The sequence below is a fragment of the Epargyreus clarus genome, unplaced genomic scaffold (assembly GCF_041222505.1).
Source record: "Epargyreus clarus isolate Ecla_fem2 unplaced genomic scaffold, WU_Ecla_fem_2.2 ptg000017l, whole genome shotgun sequence".
NCBI classification, from domain to species: domain Eukaryota; kingdom Metazoa; phylum Arthropoda; class Insecta; order Lepidoptera; family Hesperiidae; genus Epargyreus; species Epargyreus clarus.
In genome coordinates, this window is record NW_027332225.1 from 7,012,877 (window position 1) to 7,030,741 (window position 17,865).

The window sequence follows — 17,865 nt, forward strand, 5'->3', positions numbered from 1 at the left end:
CAAAATAAAAAATAATTGAGATAAATGTTGGTTTAGTACATATTTCTGAAGTCGGCGCTCATATTAGACACGCTGTTTAATTCGTTATCCAACTAAATATATTGAGCGCCGACTTCACAAATATGTACTAAACCAACATTTATTTCAATTATTTTTTATTTTGTAGTGACAGAAGTCGGTTGTATTTTTTGATAATTTTTTTTTTAATGTATGATAAAATATTTCTGTATGTATAAAGTAGTTGCTTTATAAAAGATTTATTTTCTTACAGCTACGTATCTTTGGCCAACTTCATGCAAGACTGTATCTTTGATTGACTATAGGTGTTCATCTTAGAAGCGACAGTGACCACTCAATTCGTCAAAAACCGCACATTTTACATCGATACATAATAAAATAAAGCAGTTAAATGTCACCCAGCGCTGTCAATATTTTAATACAGTTTGCACCCGACTTGCCTCCATAATGAGAGTAAAATTTCGCGGCCCAAATCGTGTCGCGTAAATTGCAATTGTCCATGCTTATATGTAACTGCCACAACGTTTTTAACGTGCGAATTTCGAGAGGATTACATTGACAGTTTTCGACCAAATTTTTGAACATTAAAAATTTTTCACACGACACATTTCATTTTGAAGTTATCCATACTCGATGATACTGTTAAAAGTAAAACCTATTTTGACATATTTTCGTGTAATGAAAGTAGAAAACAGAAGCCATATCAGAAAATGTTACTTTTCATTTTTGAACACGGCGATCCTACTGTAATAAAACATCTTCTATGTAGTACATATTTATTTAATGCTCACATCAGATTATTTGACACCATTTTAATTCAATGTTACTTTGTTATTATTTTAGTCCCCAAAATGTATTTTTCTCCCGCCCCAACTACCTTCCATATTTTTAACCACTAACAGTGACAACTATTCTCTCTATATTATTCTCTCTCTCTCTATAATTGTTATTCTATGATTTTTCTTTTCTTAATTCGACATGTTACAATTATCAGATCTGATACTCTACATATCTATATATATCGGTTTTATTATAAAATTGTTTCAAACTAATTATTAAATTCAGAAATCATGACACTACCGATGTTCTAATTTCTATTAGAATAAGAGTGTGGGTGATTTTTATCTAGTCTGTTCTTAGGCATATTTGAAACATTGAAATATTCCAACTTGGCTCTCATGCATGGCCCCTCAATCAGTGGGATAATATATCTATGGGCATGGCAATGTAATTATTGTCAATTATAATTTTACCCACATTGATTTTATGACTTAAGTGCATGTTTATAAAAACCGAATTGATTAATAATTTTGAAACAAATTTTATGTAAAACATTTATAACTTGTTTTTATTTTATTATATATTTAGTATTATTAAATACCGCAGGCCCGTTAGAAAATCATAGGACCAAGATTTAATACGATATCACCAAACGGTACTATACTAATCTTCCCGATAAATGTATGGTATTTAACTTGTGATTTTGCATATTATAACGGGAAATGTCTTATTAAAAACAAATTTTCTATATTCATGGTTCGTGCATTTGTGTTGTCCAAAGGTCTAAGCCGTGGTCTAAGCCGATGTCCCCAAACTCAAATTCAACAATCGATATCGAAGATAGATGTGGTATACCCTTTACTTCTTAAAAAGAGACAGGGTCTTCGATTTATAAAAAGTTTTTCATTTATTTAATGGTCAACCCTACGTAGGCCTACGATACACATCACGCAACACACCCCAGTCGTCGGACTAATGACCCAAAACGAGAAAAATCCGCGTCACACGGCTCGGGTCAAATCACAGTAATCCCTGGGGAATAAGGTGACGGCGAAAACTAATCCAGCCTCCATCATCCATCTTATAAGCAGAATGCTAACAAAGAATGTAGGTAAAGATTCCTATACAAAATCAATAATACTAATCAACAAAGTTGTGTGACAGTTGTATATACATATAATGTATATATTTTTTTTATTATGATTGTAATTTTTATAGCGGTCTAAAAACAACTAAATTGTTATTGTTGTCTTTAGTTTACTTTGTCCAAGTGAAGTAAACATATTGTTGTCAGATGATTAACATAAAATGATCCCTAAGACATCCTTAATGTAATTCTTAGTGTATTATTCGTAATATTGTATCGTATAAATATTTTTTAACTCACCAGAAGGAAAAATTGTTACTACAAAAACTTCTCAACCGATGTTTTTCGACCGAAAACCGAATACGTGTGATTTTCAGAAAATGCCTTTGATACTGCGACTATTTTAACAAGTTTTCCTATTGTTACAATGACGTAATAGGATCCGACCTATTCACGAGAAGTGAAAAATTTTTTCGCACCCTCAAAAGTATTGTGGTTGAAAAAAATGGCTTTTTCTTGACGAAACGGCGCTAGTATCAATAAAGCTGAACACGACTCGAGTGAACGACTTTTAACAGAATAGGCAATAACGTTTTTAGGAAATCTTGCTTCCCAGATTGAACTCTTTTCTTCCATGCCTAAATATAAAGAGCTGAGGTAGCGTCTCGTACCTAAACTTCAGATGTTTTTTAGGACAATTGCTAAGAAGTGGTTTGAAGAAGACGGGTTTTGAGAACCCTTTTTAATATAGTGGTTCATTCAAAATTATTGATTGAATGTACCTCTTATGACATCAAAATAGGTTTTGTTAGGTATCTTCTTATGTAATGAAGTCTGAGGGTGGGTGACTTCTATCGTATATATAATAATATGTAACCATTTCCAAAGATCAGTAGGTCATTTTTGATCGTTAAACTATATTAAAATGTCCGAACGTTTATATTCGGCTAAAAGAAACTAAACCTCTCGTCATACCAGAGCTTGTGTGCTCTGCAACTGCCAATACTACAAGGTACAAGAATTCTACCTTAGTAATATTATATGTAGCTTTCACGAAAAATACTTGCTTATTTCTGAAAACTCGCGGTGGAATATATCTCTTATTTTTAATATCATAACCGAGGAATGGTCGTTAGGCGTACGATATCGAATGAAAAATAATGCAGCGCGACGTTGCAACCATTGTGCAGAGCTGGAATAAAAATAAATTTTATGATATCGCCAATATCCGGAACCGAACGTATGCTAGCTTTTACTACTATCTGTTAGTTCTATACTATAGAATATTTATTTGGCTTATATTGAGGAATGAAAGTGCAATAATTATAAGTGGTAGGTAGTTTTCAATGACTATGTAACGGTTTCATTTAACATTCATTGTATATCACCGCCCATGAATATTACAGATATTACATATAAATATAAATAAAGTAGAACCTTATATAAAATCCGTGATAAATGCGTTGCTTCTCTAAAGGAACAATACAATTTTGTATTTACTTTTATTTTTACTTCAAAAAAGTTGGCAAAATGAACAACTATTTTTGAAAAAATATAAATTTATTCTCCCATAAGTGGATACGAATTTTTATATAAAATAGTCGTTATTTTTTACCCTTTTTCACTTGCCAATAATTTTAAAACAATTGAATACCCAGCATACAATTGTTCCATATAAAATTCAATATTGTCCGATATTTTTAAACATAAAAATGGCAAATAGGACGGTTGTACGACTGAAATGAAAAGACAAATGATTTATTGAATCATTTTTGAATAGAGAACCATATCGAAGTGAAAAACAATGTAAACTTCAACATTCATACTCGTGAAGAAACAATACGAAATTTGAACTCGTATTTTGGATGAATAACTTATGAATAACTAATAGAAGTCCAAAAATATGTACACCGTACGAAATTCGTTCAGAATTCTGTTCTCAATTTGAAATAATTTTAATAAGCCCGTCTCAATTCCTTATTCGAAAGTACACAATAGACGTAGAAAATTGTCGAGATCATTCTATATCGACATTTCCATGCACTGAATACTTCTACCACGCTTAATCCCTTAGGGGTGCCACTCACATAACGGGTACGTTTGGTAAAACTTGAATTGTTATTGTTAGTGCTGAAACTGTTTACTTCAAGTTGTAAGCTTTTAGAATGCTGTGATATAGCCTCTAGGGCTTAAATCAGTCGGTATTTGTACTTATTCAAATAACTTTCACGCTAAACAACACTAGTGTCTTCAATTTATTTTGACGTCAAGTCCGTTGAGAATTAGGTATTTACTTTTTGATTTTCTATAAGTGGTTTGGATTCAATAAATAAATCATTTTTACAGTAAGGAAAATAATAAAACAAATTAAAGTTAAAAAACATCTTGTTGATTTTGTTAAATATAGTTGTAAGCGTTGTAGCTTTCTCCGCGTTAAAAAAAGTTGTGTAATTGAACCATTTAATAGTACAATTAAATCTGTGCTAAAGTAACAGAATCTTCACGTAATTGCGGACTTTATTGTTACTTCATTGTGGAGCGAATTTTTTTTAATTATTTTACTTTTGTACAAAGCACTGTTAAAATCAAATAAATTGTTCGATGTTTGAAACTCACTGTTCTGAACTTGCAAGTACTAAAATATTTACAATGTATTCGTAGCAACCCTGGCGTGTAGACAGGTATTGCGGCGAGCAATTAACTTTTCAGATGGGGCCGACCATAGAATTGATATTCTAATAGAAATCATACGCGGGCTGGTAAAAATGCTGAGAGTGTTATTTTTTGATTTTGTACATAGGTCATCAAATAAGACGATAAAAAATATATTTTCGGTTATTTCGTCCAATATTCTTTAATTTAAAGAATTTTTCAACTACTTTTACTGGTCTCAATTTTGTGAAATTAGTTTCGCGTTTTTACAAAAAGGTTTTCTTTATCTTTTCACAATACCAATGTAATATTTGGAGGGTATTATTATTATATACGTCATTTCTAGACGATATCTTTTCTGTGGGTTTGGGCATAGCGAAGAGCAATACGATACTATTCATAGCCTATATTTACCTACACGATCCTGGTTTAGCTTATTTTTTATTTTAGTAACGAGTAACGAACGTGAAAATCAAGTATTTGATATATTTTTATCTTTTCTTCTTTCATGTAGCTGAATGTTTTTGAATTGGTGTTACATTTAAAGTTGAAATCGGTTCTTGTAAAGATAGAATTGAAGTAGAAATCGAGTATTACATCACTAGAGGGTAAGTGGCCACTGCCCCCACGGACCCCAGATAAGAAATAAGATTAGAGCATTTCCTAATTCGGGTACAGATGCGTTTCTACACGAGGACTAAGTTGAAACGCCTCGGATAAATCTCTCTTCCTACACACTTTAAAACACAACACAGCAGCACTTAATACTGCTGTTATAAGGCAGAAATAATGTGGCGGTTGTGTTTCTGGATATTCACCACAAACGGCCCTACAACCTTCGAAGAGTGGTTGGATCTTGACATCGTGGTGGTGGCCTATCTGATGATATTTGTGTCTATTCTTTGTGGTTGCTTTTGGATCTTTTGTGTGCGCTGCAAAATGGGGTGTCTGTGTGAGTCTACATTTATTTTATTTTGCTTTGCGATACAAACTACTGCAATCATTTTCACGACACTCGACGAAGAAATGTACGTACGTGACGCCATTTAATTTCGACGAGTTACCTTACTCTTATATGTGACATGAGAGTAATAGGATGGGTCTGTTCAGTACACGAGAAGTGAAAAATATTTCTTTGGAACCCTTTAAAAGCTCGTAGGAATCTTTCTTTTTCAATATCTTTGCCTTTTTGAAGCTTTATTTCTTTCAATATAGTTTTATTAGGCAACTGTAAGGCTCAGATAAAATCGTTATTTAGCCGTCTCTAGTGGCAGGTGACATGTCGAAATATCTTGTAAAATGCCGAAAATTTAGGATAGGGACACACATTTAGGGATAGCGTAGTATATCGTTTGTATGTGAGTGGTTCGTATGTATGAAAAACGTATTTGTGTTCAAAGCAATAAATATTTTAATATTGGTCAGACGAAGCTGCATCTCTACCTCGTGACGTCGATTTTTAATCTGTTATTTATTACATCCAAAAATGTATATACCGTAACCGTAATTTCCTAAACGTTATTATTTATACGGTAAAATTCGCGAATCTTGTTCCCTGTTTGATGATTAATTCCTACGCCATTTTTCACGAAATAACGCCTATTTTTTCAACCACGACTTGAGCTTTCTGAAAGGATTTTTCACGTTTCACGTAGAAACGGCTGGATTCTATTACGTTCATGTCACGAACAGCGTGACTCGTCAAAATTGTGATGATATGTCAGTGTTCATTTAGTTTTGACATATCGCAATATGTTCGATATAACAGTCTACAGTGTAATATGTATCCGTCTGGAGTAATAATGACATGCTAGTATGCCCAGAACGAGTCCCAATTCCAGTTCGTACGGATTCCGGCCAGAATGAAATCACATCCTATAGATGATAGAACTTTCGTGTTTGATTGTGATGTCATTACTGGCATCGGTATTTTTATACCGATATCTTACACTTCAGTGTGATGGTATAACCCTGTGTGTTTTGACTCTGACGACATTTATTTAAATCTGATAACAACAGTTTCAAACGCTGCTGTGTTCTGTTTAGGAGGCTGTGGTAAGGGAGGTATACTTTGCCCATGCATTATATTAGGCAGCTTATTCCTCAGGGAGAGTGGCGCGTCTGTAGCCGATCTCTGGAGGGAATCTGGTCTAGTCTGGGGTTGATCGCAGGTGTCCATGGGTGAAAGTAGCCACTTAACATCAGCTGGATTGCTTCCTATTCGTCTTAGTCCTATATTATAAAAACAAAAAGACATTTCATTTCTGTTGTTTTTGGGTAGAATCCCGTCGTCCATTACTAGGTTGGTCAATATTTTATAAATAAGCAAGTTTTGTAGTTAATTGTTCGCTAAGACTACTAAACTGAAGCCAAGCAGTGCTGGAGAGTAAAAGCTACAAAACAATTAGTGCAGGATTTTAGCTGCAAGCTTCTCGTTTACTAAAATAAAAGCATTGTACCGAAGTAAATGAAAACACATTTTTCTTTACAATTTTATGAAGCTAAAACTGAAATGTTTACGCCAAGCTTGTGTTTTTAAATTAAAAAGGTATATTTAATTTTATATGCGTTAAATTTACATGGGAGCGAGTGTGATTTCGTGGCTTGGGAGGATCGTAAGTAATCTGTAAAGTGAAGCAACGTCGGTAAATAGTTTTATTAAAAAAAAAAACTGAATGAATTAAACGAGTCCGCATATTTCTATTCGGACGCGTTTTCAATTCCAACGTCAAGTTTATCTTTAAGGGCTATAAGACACGCTCATTCGCATAGGTGAAACTACAACATAATACAAAACTCCTTATTCTACTCCAAATTAGAAGTAAAAAATATATTAAAGTGTTTTAGTTATTGCAAATAATATAGGTTCACCGTCAAACCCATTACCATCCCACGGCTGGGCACACATCTTCTCCCAATATGTGAAGGATTAGGTTAGGTTAGGTTAGGTTAGGTTAGGTTCTCCCAACATGTGAAGGATTAGGCCATAGTCCACCGCGCAAGTCAAATGCCTATTGGTAGACTGTTACCTTTGAGATCTTACCTTTTTTAAGACCTCTGGTTTCCTCATGATGCTTTCCTTCGCCGTTATGTAAAGCAAGTGTTATTTCATTTCTAATAATATAGGTTTGAGAAATGTAGAAACAAGGAAATTATTTTTTTTATATATTACACACAGACACTCCAATTCCGTTATATGTAGATACCTACTATTAGTTACTTATAGTTTCTTGTCATTGGGTTCTCGCGGGAAACTGTCACTGGTTTCCCAACTTGTAGGCGAAGTTAAGGTGCACTTGGTTCATTAGTTGGAGTTCGAACACAAATCGAAGTGTTTCAATGACACTTACTTGATTTTAAGCTTGTTGTTCAAAATCTGATTTAATTATGTAAGCTTGATATTAATTGGTAGTGGGAACACTTTCGAATACGTGAATTAGGAAGGAGGTACTTATAGTTCTTTTTCTTATATGGGTGTAGCAGACGAGCATGCAGTCCACCTGATGGTAAGTGGCCACTGCCGCCCATGGATACCTGTAATCAACCCCAAATAGGATAGGAACCTGGAGTCGGTGTGCCGCTACACCGGAGGACTAAGCTGGAACGCCTCGGAACAGTATGTCTCCCTTATCACACCCTTCATACCAGAACACAGCAGTGCACAACACTGCTGTTATAAGGCAGAAATAGGTGTGGCACAAAGGGTTCTACCACCATCAGCTACTTACAGATACTAATGACGTTTTCTACGCTCACTCTCCTACCTAAGATTTTCATTAGTCGTGAGTGCCATGGATACATAAAGCTGACTACACAAACCCAAACCAGAACAGAAATCTAGGTTTATTATTTAGGTTATATGTGCATTTAGCTGGGGATTGAACTCAGGACGCTTCGTGGGAGACCTTTGTCGATTACGGTTTAATAAAACGAACCCTTTAACAGATGCACAAACGGACGGACAGATAGCGAAACCTTCCAATTTTTCCCTTTGGATAGTGAACCCTTAAAAGCTCCTTCATCGTATTGTGTTTGTAAAGTTTTGATAAAGCTTTCACTACCTAACGTTGGATAAAACTTTACGTCTTTTAATTTCCTAATATTTATACCCAAAAAACCTGTCTGAAATTTTATTTACAACTCAACATAACGTGTCAGTGTCGTCTATAAAAAGCTTGAGATAAGACTGGAAGGTAAACATATGAACAAAAGTATCGCGAAAAAATAGCCTGAATAGAAAATAAATATTTTTGCAAGGCCAACGTATATGCGCAATCGCTGGAGGCACAAGTCTTTTTTAAGAACACAGCTGTTCTATATTGTAGAACTCTGAATACGTTTAGGTGGAATTCTTTAAATATATTTCCCACTATTAAAGTAAACTTAAGAGACGACATAAATATTTTTTGCACAATAAATTATGGCTTAGTGAGCATTATATTACTCATAGTTATTTATTGTATCTTAATATCTACTCGGTAGCAGTGATAGCCTAGTGGTTAAGCTCGGTATCTAGATCGAGGGATCTGAGGTTCAAATTTTTGAAGGTGGTAGAACCCTTTGTGGTTCGACTCCGGCGGCACCACCGCCTCACATATTTCTGTCTAATAACAGCAGTGTTAGGCGCTGCTGTGTTCTGTTTTGAAGGGTGTGGTAAGGGAGACACACTTTTCCGAGGGTATCCAGCTTAGTCGTCAGGGGTAGGGCGCATCTGTGGCCGACCTCAGGTAGGAATATCTAATCCTATCTGCGGTTGATTACAGATGTCCATGGGCGGCAGTAACCACTTACCATCAGGTGGTTGCTCGTCTGCTACTTCTATATTATTATATAAAACCCAGGCACACCTCTGATTTTTCAAAGTTATGTATGCGAAATTATCACTTGCTAAACGGTGAAGGAAAACATCGTGAGGAAACCTGCATACTTGAGAGATTTATAATAAAAAAAATCTCAAAGGTATGTGAAGTCTACCAATACGCACTTGGCCAGCGCGGTGGACTATGGCCTAATCCTTCTCATTATGAGGGGAGACCTGTGCCCAGCAGTGGGACAGTACTGGATTGTTGATGATGATGATGATGATAAATATCTACTCGTAAGTCATGCTTTTAGATTTGAGTATAACATTTTATTTAATTAGTACAAAAACGCGATATGCTTTCAGTTTTTTGGATCTCCTTTGTACGGTTTTTAAATTTTTCTTGGGTTATTTTTCGTAAAGATGTAGCTTGTATTAAAAATCCCATCAAAATCTTTTTACCCGACTGCCAAGGAAGGGTTATGTTTTTCGCGCGTATCTTGTATGTTTGTCTTTCTTTATTTGATCCGATCTTACAAACGGCTGGATGAATTTCAACAGTTAAGGTGTCATTATATTTGTCTCAATGACCCGAGTGTCCTTAGATAGGTGTTAGTAAAAAAAAAAAAAAATGGCGGATTTTTGGCGCGAAATAGTAACACGTTTTAAAAAAAAAGTTAACCGAACCTATCGAGTAGGGTATCAAATGAAAGGAAATTAAACGGAGATTATGAAAACATATTTGTATATATATAAAACAGCAAGGTGACTGACTGACTGACTAACTAAATGACTTTTTCATTTTTCAGAAATCAACGTACAGCCTAAACTAAGGACCTTACAGTTCTGAAATTTTGCACATAGGTTCTCTATATAGCGTAAATAAGTATTAAGAAAGGCCTTTTGGAAATTCTACCCTTAAGAGGGTAAAATAGGGAAAAACAGTTTTTTTTAAATCCTTTAATTTTGAAGCAACTGCTATAAAATTTTGTATTTGGCTTTCTGGATAGGAACAAGGACGCACTTATTTATCCCCCTCCGAAAAATCAACCCCGTAGAGGGTTAAATAAGGGTTAAAAGTTCATTTGAACAACCGTCAATTTTGAAGCAAACACCATGAAATTTTGTATCAGGATTGTTGGATAAAAATAATGAAATTCTACCTCTAACGAGGTAAATAATGACCGAAACTTTGAATTACTAAAGTTATATATTTTATAGACCGTAAATGGTGAATTTTTCTCGCGAAATAGTAACACGTTTTAAAAAAAAATAACCAAACCTATCGAGTAGGGTGTCGAAATAAAGAAAATTAAGAGTAGATTACTCATACATTATATAATATATCTTATATATAAAATTCTCGTGTTAGTTACCGTACTCCTCCGAAACGGCTTCACCGATTTTCACCAAATTTTATATACATAATCAGTAGGTCTGAGAATCGGCCACTATCTATTTTTTTACCCCTAAGTGATAAGGGTTGTTCGCCCTTAACATTTTTTTATTTATATGGCAACACAACGTTTGCCAGGTCAGCTAGTACTAGTAGTATATATATGTACACATCGAGATGACTGTCTGACTAAATGAGTGAGTTGCTGTGCCAGAGATCAACGCAAATGGAAACCGCTGAACTTAAGCGTGCTGGAATTTTACACATAGGTTCTTTATATAGCGTAAATGAGCACTAGGATAAATAAAATAGGATATAATATCGTTTGAACATGTTTTGTTTTTGAAGCAGACACCTACTATGAAACTTTGTATTGGCTTTCTGGATAAAAATAATGAAATACGTATTTCACTGCTTTTGGAAATTCTACTTCAGCCTTTTTGGTGCAGTCGGGTTTTTGATTTTTTAAATTAATTACTTGTTGGCTGTTTATACTCGTACTTACGTTAGCTAGTACGTTGCTTCTGTACCTACTTCACATTAGCGGACCACCCCTATTGAGCGTACGATTTTATCATTAATTTAGGATATAGAACAGGTTGAAGTTTAGAGGAGACCGATTAGGAGTTAATCTAAAAGGTTAATAGATGATTTAATAAAGTAATTAAATTTGACGACCCGCGTGGCGGAGCGGTCACAATACCGGTCTGACGCGCAAAGGGTCCCGGGTTCGATTTCCGGCCAGACAGATATCTAAATGATGATTTTAGCTTTCTGTTTCTGGGTCTGCGTGTTTGTGTATTTTTCTATGTGTGTGTGTCCATGGCACCCACGGCACAAGGAATCCTAATGTGGGGCTGTGAGTGTAGAAAGCGTTTATTTATTTATTTAATAAATTATTTAATATAATTATAATTTATTATTTAATAAATAAATTATTTCATTACGATATTATGATGGTAAAAACTCAAAAGGGTATAGTTTAAGAACGATACGCGGTTTGTTACTCCAAGTTGTTTGGGGAAACGTGGTACTGGTAACGTTACCCCAGAGTGAGAAAATGCCCGTAGTGAGTCATATACGATTGCAGCATGCATTTACCCTAACCAGCTTTAGTGACTCGATATGCAAAGAACCCTGATATTGGCAATTTCATGTTTATTTTATTCTACGGTGGAACGGCACAATTGCTGCGATGCGCCGCATTATTTTTCATTCGATATTGCTGTGGATTCCGCTTCAGGGACGATATTAGAAATACCTATGCGATAGCTATATTCGGTGTAAATTTCTGAATTCTGTACCTGTTTTTATCTAAAACCCAAAGTAACATTTAGAACATTGTGTGTGACTAAACCTGTTTCAGATATACCTAATTCTCATTGCCAATCGGTCACTACTTTGAAAATTCTTCTAAGTTAGACATATTGAAAGACCTCGTGGAAATGTGTTTTCCCACGAAATCCTTTAAACGAAAATATGATAGTTTTTGGTGTCGGAAGCTAGTATGGGTATCGTAAGGATTTACGAGAAAAACAGAATTCAAATTTGAATTTGAATTTCATTAAATATCGATTGTTAAGTTTTAGGTGTTCTCCACGGACAAACTACAGATAAAATTATAAATTTAGATAATTTTAAGTTATGTCGCTACTTATGTAAGAGTTGGTTTAAGGCACATTACACAGACACGGACATACGGACAGTCTTAATATTATAAGTTCTGACACAATCCGCTAGGGGCGCCGATTGGAAATTGTATGGGCAAATACGTAAACAAATACCAAAACAGTTATATTTGTCAAAACGTAAAAACTCATGGCAAGAGTACTGTAAACAAGTATATAAAAAAACTTTGTATATTGTTAAAATATATGTCACTCATTCCACTTAGTTCATGTGTACTTTTAAATGTAATGTAAAACGTAACCTCTCAACTACAACCGCACAACGTTTCCCGCTACGCTGGGGAAACATTTTTCACTCCTCGTGTACCAAACAGACTGGATCCTATTACGTTAATGTCACAAACAGAGTGACTCGTCAAAAAATAGATGACACCATGTTTACGGCTCTTGTAAGTACGTGGGTGGTTTAATCAAAATGGGAAACTCGATACATTTTTCAATCGTGTTTTCTATCAAGTAGCAGTTTTGCTTGTCTGATAAAAATAACTTACAAAAGGTTTTTATTATTGAATATTATTTAATGAAACTAGCGAAATAATACAAGCTAACTTAGTCGCTAACTTTACTCAGGTTCCCAAAGTTAATAAGAACAAACCTAATACTATTCGGCAATTCATCACAAAATGTTCGCTACTATTTGCTATATAATACTAATTCCCATATTAGTTTGGTTAATATTCGAGTCCCAACTACACAACACTGAGCCATTATATGTATATACGAAGTAACCGACATCTTAAAGCATACAAATGAAATCCCGACGGAATTAAACTGAGCCTCACGGTTTTGTGTGGTAAAGTTATATTTACTTTATACTTACCTTTAGGTAGTACGATAATCCTTAGAGGATACTCTATACCACATTGTTAAGTTATAAGTGAAATAAAACCAATTTAAACATTTTATATGGTATTTTATAACACAAAAAAGGAAACAAAACTAATAGCTACGTTTCGTTAATTACACCATTTAAGTAACACCGGGCACAACTAAAACTTTAACTGGTTCAAAACAATTCCGAATACAACAAGGTTCAAGCTGAACCCGTTTGTTTCTGTTTAATAACGGTATTATAAATAAGACAATTAAAATACAATTTAAAAGATAATAGTCAGCGCTTGCATGAATTCGAAACTGTCATTTAATTTCCATTCAAGTCTTATCACAATGATTGTTACTGTAAAAAGTCACGCTCTATTTATCTCGAACAACAGGAATTCGGATGTACAATACGAAAAATTGGGTCAATTTTGTCGTTATCATAGAGGTTGCGTATGCGTAGTAATATATTTTGGATTTAAATTCTTAACGTTTTATGCCATTTTTTATAAAAAATAGTCGTGGTAAGGTAAAAGAAAGTTTTTGTGCATAAAAATCATTAAAACCCTTAACAGGAATTGTGTGTATACGAATTAAGAAACTCTAGTAGTAAATAGCAAAATCGTCCGTTTAGTATCTGTGAGTTATTATTCGATCTTACGAGTATATCTGCGAAAACTTCTATAAATATAAAAACTTAAAATGTGCGAAATATATTAATTAAATACTTGTTATAATGCTGATGCAAGGAGTTATTTCAAAATCCAGCTATTTGAAGCATGTGGATAGAATCACCGTGACATATGAAGAAAAAAGATTCACAATCGCTAATCTTTATTAATTTTAACGCTAAATAATTAAATCGACAAAAACGACGACTTTATACATTTTCAAAAGCTACGACACGATGTAATACCACAAGGCGGTAATTCAAGGCAATAACTCATTTCTGTTTCATATACAAATATATCTAGGTATTGCATTAATTATAATACAATACTGTTATCATCCTCATCATCAACCGATTACTGACCCACTGCTGTAAACGGGTCTCCTCTCAGAATGAAAAGGATAAGGCCATAGTCCACCGCGCTGTCCAAGTGCGAATTGATAGACATTCACACTTGTTACAATATACTTATACTATACATACAAAACTGTTTAATCTACTTAAATCTAAAGTAACTTCAAAGTACCGTTAGTAGTATTGTCACTTCGAGAAACCGAATCCGATATATACTTCTAGCTACTCAGCCATTGGTTGTCAGTTGTAGTTAACTGGAACGTTTCTTGTCGTCGGTTTCCTTTCTCCGACAATCGTCTGACTAGTTTGCTCAGCGGGAGTAGTGATTGTTCATTAGTTGTTCGGAGTTTGAACGGATCTAATAACTTCTTGTGTGCTTAGCTTGTTCTAATTTGTTGTGCTCGAAATATATGTCCAAGTATTCCGATATACTGTACAGTATACGGTGTAGGATATTTTTTTATGTAACATAATACTATAGCATAGTTTACCATAAGAATGTTAACTTTAACACGGAATCTCCGATCAACTGTGGACGTCACGAGCGTGAATCAGTTGATTTTATTAAAGCAATCTTTCTTATATTCTTAATGCATTAATATTTTATCTGTGGCTATTAATCAATGACGGGGGCAATAATAATTGTAATTAATGAAACTTAAATGAACTTAAAACGAACTCTAAAAACTATTAAATGTTTCGTCTTGAGAACTTTCATACCTCACGCTTACTGATAAAGCAATTTAAGATTTTTTATTCATTTAAATAAATTATATTGTTTTAAATACGATATGATTATTGTCTTGAGAATATTTAACTCTCAAGGTGGTATAATTTGAAAAAGCTTACGAGAACAAGAACTTATTTATAAAACCGGTTTAAGAAAATCTTCATAGCAGGCAAGTTACGAGTACCTACGTACGCAATCGCTCCGGGCTAAAGTTTGCATTCAGAATTTTAACGTAGCCTGGCCTCGTATTTCACACTAGGGATGTGAGAAAATAATCGATTTTTATTACTTGCCGTCTTAAATAATAATTTTCATTCGTCAATCGATTATTTAAGAACAAAATTTTGTGACGTCGAAATTTCGGGGACTATTGATGTCGTTTATCCGACGACCAATTTAGAGTTTAATTTAAAAAAAACTATTGCTTTTAATATTATTACCTATTTGTTACTAACAGATTTGTATGGAAAAAGAAGGAAAATCGCTTATCAATTAATCGTTTTTTTCACACGTTTTCACATCCCTATTTCACAGATTCGGTTGGCCTAATTTAGCTTTATTTCTTTCTGCTATGTGTAAGTAATTTTTTTGCGCGTAATTACAGCGTTGTAACATTGTCGCGAATTGAGTCGCAAGCCACTAAGCCGCTTAACCTGGAAATCATAAAATGTTTTATGGAAATAAATCGGATTTTGGTGTATATTTAAAAGCAAGAGGTTTTCCTAAAAATAATAAACGCAATGTGGGACGAAAGGACCAAGGTTGCCAAAATATTAAATAATGTCCATTCGTTTGCTAAATTTGGAACAAAAACATACCAAGCATAGAAATTACAGCTTTATGTTTATTTATAGGCATCTGCTCATTTTTATACACCAGATCAAATTTAAATTGTAATTTTTATAAATGTGCATACGTACCATATTCATAGGTTTATCAAACTATGGTTCTAGTTATTGAAATAACTTACTACTAGATTGTATTTTATAGAAAATCGCTGATATAATATTAAGTTTGTCCATTAGCTATATTGTATACTCGTATGTAGTCACATAATTTAAATAAGTTAAGATTAAAACTACTTCGCAACAATCCGCTACAAATATGTATGATGGTATATATTTTAAACCATGCAGTATGTACCACCCTCCCTCCCTCAAAGGATACATGCAGATGCAAAAATTAAAAATATACACCACCATACATACCACCACCAACACGTGTTTCGCTCCAAAACGGAGCATCATCAGGGCAAGTTGACTCTACGACGGTTAATCGCTAAGTGACGCTGTCAACCTAATGCATGCCTTTTTGTAGCGGATTGTTGCGAAGTAGTTTTAATCTTAACTTAATAGCATGGATTTCCGCAAAGTAACGCCTGATACAATTAACTACATAATTTAAAGACATATTCTGAAAAAGTGACGTGACTGTAACCACTACTACCTAGCAATACCATTGTCCAGAAATTGTTTACAAATATAAGAGACGAAACTCTTTATTTCATATATAGAAAAAATATCCATGCACACAAAAGTTTGCGGCTTAATAAAGCGGCAACTTGTAAAAATTTGCATTACAGACGAAGGCCTCAATTGTCGAACTCAGGCCCCCAAGGCCGAACGTAAGCACAATCATAATAGATTAGGGACAGGCGTCCTAAGCCCCAACTTTTGTGTGCCTCTTTTTTTTCGTGATTTATGCCTTGTATTGAAAATGTTTTGAGTGCTTATAGTTTTTGGTAACAGTTATGAGATAGGTTTTAGTGAAAAAGTGGTATAAATATTTAATAGTCGTAGTTCTGCGTGGTACGACTGATTTAGTTAGAAGACTGTAAAGTAGTAAGGCAGATATTTTTACTAATACAAAATATTTCGAATTAATCCTCAGGTAGCAATTGACCAAAAATCTACCACAAGCAGTACACCTGGCTTGGATTACAAGAAATCATGGGCGACAGTCATCATCTTACACCTGGTAGGATATTTCTATTACCTACATACCTTCCTATTTCATTATTATAGCAGCAGAATATAAATAATGTGTATGCAGTTTTAGTTCGAATTTGAATGCACACAAACGTATTTACTTAGAACATTGTCAATTCCACGTACATGTGAATATTCCATGAATATTCTACACGTCAAATATCTACTAAAGAATGAAGAGAGTAATATTAATTACGATAGAATTGCTGCTACTAAGGACTTCAATCCCTCTATCGCGCAGCGCATTCTTTTAACTATGCCTATAAGACCGGACCAGAATATGATAACCAGATATTACTATAAGACTAATATTCCTGTTAGTAATCTCCCTTTGTTATAACAATTAAGGGGTCTCCGCTTATATTTACATGTTACACAGCTAAAATGAGAATTTCCACCCTAAGGGATTATACGATATACAAGTATTCAGGCTCAAACGTGTCAATACAGAAAGGTCTTCGCAATTTTCTTTTATATTATATACACGCACAAAGGCAGGCTTATTTGCCGTTAGTAGCTTTTGTGTAGGAATTAAGTACCACCAAACTAGTATCATGGGGCCTAAAATCATCACTTTTCTCTATACTATATTATAATATATTCCTATATACTCTTTGGGTCCCTAAAACTATTTTTTTATTTGTTTTTGCTATTTACCCCTTTTCCACTTTAAGTCTTATCCCAAGTATACAATAAGGCTACGCTATTTAATCATTTGTTTATATATCATGTATAAAACAAAGCTGATTAGAAATCTGTTCAAAAGTTGAATAAATATGGTTACTACTAACATTCTTTGATAAATACAATGTTTGATAAATGCATTCTTATACTCATGACATAATAATTATTAATTCATCCATATATTATTATACCTTATAA

General features: G+C 34.1%; 1 long non-coding RNA gene across 1 annotated transcript in view; it reads left to right on the forward strand.

Moving 5' to 3' along the window:
• LOC140749232 (uncharacterized) overlaps nt 1-17,017 on the forward strand; it is a 467,169-nt gene extending 450,152 nt beyond the window's left edge. Inside the window, exon 3 of the long non-coding RNA XR_012103038.1 lies at nt 16,886-17,017. This is a non-coding gene — a long non-coding RNA (uncharacterized LOC140749232). The remainder of the gene's footprint in view (nt 1-16,885) is intronic.
• The last annotated feature ends 848 nt before the right edge of the window (nt 17,018-17,865 follow it).